This window comes from Rhinoraja longicauda, unplaced genomic scaffold (assembly GCF_053455715.1).
Source record: "Rhinoraja longicauda isolate Sanriku21f unplaced genomic scaffold, sRhiLon1.1 Scf000083, whole genome shotgun sequence".
Classification (NCBI taxonomy): domain Eukaryota; kingdom Metazoa; phylum Chordata; class Chondrichthyes; order Rajiformes; family Arhynchobatidae; genus Rhinoraja; species Rhinoraja longicauda.
The window spans coordinates 310,001-315,000 of NW_027601301.1; positions in this window are offsets into that span (position 1 = coordinate 310,001).

Genomic DNA, 5,000 nt, shown 5'->3' on the forward strand with positions numbered 1-5,000 from the left:
GGTGCGAGGGTAAACTAGCCAATAATATAAAGGAGGATAGCAAAAGTTTTTTTAGGTACGTGAAGAGGGAAAAAATAGTCAAGGCAAATGTGGGTCCCTTGAAGACAGAAACGGGGGAATTTATTATGGGGAACAAAGAAATGGCAGACGAGTTAAACCGTTACTTTGGGTCTGTCTTCACTGAGGAAGATACACACAATCTCCCAAATGTTCTAGGGGCCGGAGAACCTAGGGTGATGGAGGAACTGAAGGAAATCCACATTAGGCAGGAAATGGTTTTGGGTAGACTGATGGGACTGAAGGCTGATAAATCCCCAGGGCCTGATGGTCTGCATCCCAGGGTACCTAAGGAGGTGGCTCTAGAAATAGTGGAAGCATTGGAGATCATTTTTCAATGTTCTATATAGATTCAGGATCAGTTCCTGTGGATTGGAGGATAGCAAATGTTATCCCACTTTTTAAGAAGGGAGGGAGAGAGAAAACGGGTAATTATAGACCAGTTAGTCTGACATCAGTGGTGGGGAAGATGCTGGAGTCAATTAGAAAAGACGAAATTGCTGAGCATTTGGATAGCAGTAACAGGATCATTGCGAGTCAGCATGGATTTACGAAGGGGAAATCATGCTTGACAAATCTACTGGAATGTTTTGAGGATGTAACTAGGAAAATTGACAGGGGAGAGTCAGTGGACGTGGTGTACCTCGACTTTCAGAAAGCCTTCGACAAGCTCCCACATAGGAGATTAGTGGGCAAAATTAGGGCACGTGGTATTGGGGGTAGGGTACTGACATGGATAGAAAATTGGTTGACAGACGGAAAGCAAAGAGTGGGTATAAATGGGTCCCTCTCGGAATGGCAGGCAGTGACCAGTGGGGTACCGCAAGGTTCGGTGCTGGGACCCCAGCTATTTACGATATGCATTAATGACTTAGACGGAGGGATTAAAAGTACCATTAGCAAATTTGCAGATGATACTAAGCTGGAGGGTAGTGTGAATTGTGAGGAAGATGCAATAAGGCTGCAGGATGACTTGGACAGGTTGTGTGAGTGGGCGGATACATGGCAGATGCAGTTTAATGTAGATAAGTGCGAGGTTATTCACTTTGGAAGTAAGAGTAGAAAGGCAGATTATTGTCTGAATGGTGTCAAGTTAGGAGGAGGGGGAGTTCAACGAGATCTGGATGTCCTAGTGCATCAGTCAATGAAAGGAAGCATGCAGGTACAGCAGGCAGTGAAGAAAGCCAATGGAATGTTGGCCTTCGTAACCAGAGGAGTTGAGTATAGGAGCAAAGAGGTCCTTCTACAGTTGTAGCGGGCCCTGGTGAGACCGCACCTGGAGTACTGTGTGCAGTTTTGGTCTCCAAATTTGAGGAAGGATATTCTTGCTATGGAGGGCGTGCAGCGTAGGTTCACTAGGTTAATTCCCGGAATGGCGGGACGGTCGTATGCTGAAAGGCTGGAGCGATTGGGCTTGTATACACTGGTATTTAGAAGAATGAGGGGGGATCTTATTGAAACATATACGATAATTAGGGGATTGGACACATTAGAGGCAGGAAACATGTTCCCAATGTTGGGGGAGTCCAGAACAAGGGGCCACCGTTTAAGAATAAGGGGTAGGCCATTTAGAACGGAGATGAGGAAGAACCTTTTCAGTCAGAGAGTGGTGAAGGTGTGGAATTCTCTGCCTCAGAAGGCAGTGGAGGCCAGTTCGTTGGATGCTTTCAAGAGAGAGCTGGATAGAGCTCTTAAGGATAACGGAGTGAGGGGGTATGGGGAGAAGGCAGGAACGGGGTACTGATTGAGAGTGATCAGCCATGATCGCATTGAATGGCGGTGCTGGCTCGAAGGGCTGAATGGCCGACTCCTGCACCTATTGTCTATTGTCTATTGTCTATAATCAACCACTTTATTTTGCCCGTCTTTGTGACTCCTCTTTGACACGTCGATCACCGCTGAGGCTGTTTTACCTGTTTCGCCTATGTACCGTAAGGTACACTCCTTACATTGAACTGCATACACCCCATTATTTCGCTCACGGGTTATCCTCTGTGCTATCCAGTCTCTCCTGTCACCCTGTTCTATGTTTTTGTCTATTACCCAGTGGGAGCAGGCCCCATATTGACATTAATTTGTAACCCTACTGCTCCCCTCGTCTGCTGGTTTTATCACCATCTCATGTTTATCCCTCAGCTCTGCCGTGGTCTCCCTCTCTTTTTTTCTGGTGAGGTTCGGCCTATCCTTTGTCATGGGCATATCCCAGGCTGTTTTAGTAACGTTCTTTTAAAACGTGTCGTGTTTGTTTGGCTTTACCCACGTTCCAGCATTAGAGGCCAATTTTTGCAATGTTTCCTGGGTGGGATTTGCCGGTTTTACAAATGGTGTCACTATCTCACCCTGCTTCCTGATACCCTTATGGGGTCGGCTCTGTTCTTGCAGAACCCTCGGGTGGTGCAGAGTCTGGGCCTTGTTATCAATATCTTGCCCTGCTTCCCGATACCCTTGCGGGTTCGGCTCTGTTCTTGCAGATCCCTCAGGTGGTGCAGAGTCTGGGCGGCATCGTCACCCAGCACACCGACGCCCACTGAAAATTACCCACGCACAGTGCGCGCCTGGAGCGGCAGTAGTTCAAACTACCCCTACCCCTACCCCTACCCCTACCGCTACCCCTACCCCTACCCCTAACCCTAACCCTAACCCTAACCCTAACCCTAACCCTAACCCTAACCCTAACCCTAACCCTAACCCTAACCCTAACCCTAACCCTAACCCTAACCCTAACCCTAACCCTAACCCTAACCCTGACCCTGACCCTAATGCAGGCAGAGTTATTTATAAAGTGGCCCAGACTCTGCACCACCTGAGGGTTTTGTAACAGAACCAACCCCATAAGGGTTTCAGGAAGCAGGGCAAGATATTGATAACAAGGCGCAGACTCTGCACCACCTCAGGGTTCTGCAAGAACAGAGCCGACCCCATAAGGGCATCAGGAATCAGGGCAAGATATTGATAAAATGGCCCAGACTCTGCACCACCTGAGGGTTCTGCAAGAACAGAGCCGACCCCATAAGGGCATCAGGAAGCAGGGCAAGATATTGGTAACAAGGCCCACGGGGAAGGCGGCATACTTTGGGGTTATTTTGTAGTGAGTTTTGAAGGCATGTGCTAGTGTTACGCATACCGAGGGCGCGCAAAGTTCGGCGCGCCCGGGCCAAAACGCCTCTGCTGGCCGCGGCCGAGTCGGCCGACGGATTGCCACGGACTTGCTTGACGACCTGTCACTCTCCGTGCATCGGTTGCACGCCCGGTTCGTCCTTTCCATTTGTTTCATGATGTACACGCGGCAGGCGGAATATTTTAAAAGCACTGTTCTGTTCGAAGTGCACAATGGCCGTTGGGGCAATGCAACTGGGGGTCGGTCGACCGGCTGACGACGCCTGCCTGCCGATTTGGTTCACGATGTCCCCGCCGAAGGCGGCATACTTGAAAGTACTGCCGTTCGCGGCGCGCAATTTGCAGGGGGGAGGAATTGTTAGTGGACGTCTGTGTGCTGGGTGACGATGCTTGCCGACTTGGTTCATGCCGTCCACGCCGAAGACGGCGCCGTTTAAAGTACTGCCGCTCGAGGTGCACAATTTGCGGGGGAATTGTTATTGGGCGTCGGCGTGCTGGGTGACGATGTGGAGATGAGGAACGCCGAGCCAGATCTATCTTATTTGTTTGCTTGGGCCACTGGACTTTGCATGGGCTTGGCATCATTGTGTGCTACGTTAAATCACGGCCAATTGAGTGAGTATTTTTTATTCAACCACTCTATTTTGCCCGTCTTTGTGACTCCTCTATGACACGCCGATCACCGCTGACGTGTTAATCTGCGTGTTAGGTATCTCGGGGGTCAGTTGGACGGACAGATGTGTAAGGGTTTTGTTCGGAAGGATCGTTGAGTGTAAACGGTGAACGGGGGTTAAAGGCCCTGAGGTTTCAATCCTCTAAAGAATGTAAAAGGTCTGACGCGTTAGCTAGCAGCTAATGAGGTGAACCTAGCAGCTAATGAGGCTCTCTCTCTCTCACGGCCCCGGGACTCCCTCCCTCCCTCCTCCCTCTTGGAACCCTCCCTGCGTGGGGGGGGGGGGGGGGGGGGGGCACGAAGAAAAAGAGGGTATAAGAAGAATCCAGTGGAAGGAGTAGGGACTGGGGGCGAGGTCAGACAGCCTATCCGGCTAATAAAGCATCATGAGGTTAGGTATAAACTCTGATGACTGCATAAACTCGCCCCTAATGGGGGGGGGGGCACTCTCTCCCCCACCCCTCTCTCCCCAGTGCCCCCCCCATCCGACCCCCCCCCCCACTCTCTTCGTGTCGCTGGGCCCGCCCGGCACGGCCCCGAGGATCACTCCCCGCGCGGCAACGGGACACCGGGTCGCCGGGCCCGCAGGGTCGTCAGTCGGGCGGGGGGGGGGAGGGTGGCCATGCCAGCAGCAGGAGAGGTTTCCAACGAACCCGCGACCGCAGCAGGACCGCCCGCGGCAGACATTTGGACCCAGCGGGTCCGTTCGGGATGGTTGCCGGGCCCGCAGCAGAGGTTTCCTTCCACCCAACGGGGGGGGGGGGGGGGGGGGGGGGGGGGCGGGGCTGCCCATCTTCCCGCTCGAAGCAACGGCCTCACCCTAACGGCCTCACCCTAACAACCCTCACCCTGACCCTAAACCGCTCGGTTCATGACTTCTCTCCGTTTGGTTCATGAATTCGCCATTTAGTTCACGACTTCTCCTGTTGGTTCCTGACTTCTACCTCGTGGTTCGTGATTCCGGCGGGTAGGTGGGGTGCCCGGATACTCTCGGCGAAAGGTGTTCAAGTGGCAACGGCGGTCCCGTAGATAAGACGGGTTCGGATGCTCGAGCGTGTCGAGTAAGCGCCGGATCGGCGCCGGGCGCCCCCGGCCGGCTGGCTTGCCCCCCCCCCCCCCACCCCCCCCCCCCCTGGCGGCAGAAACGTGTATC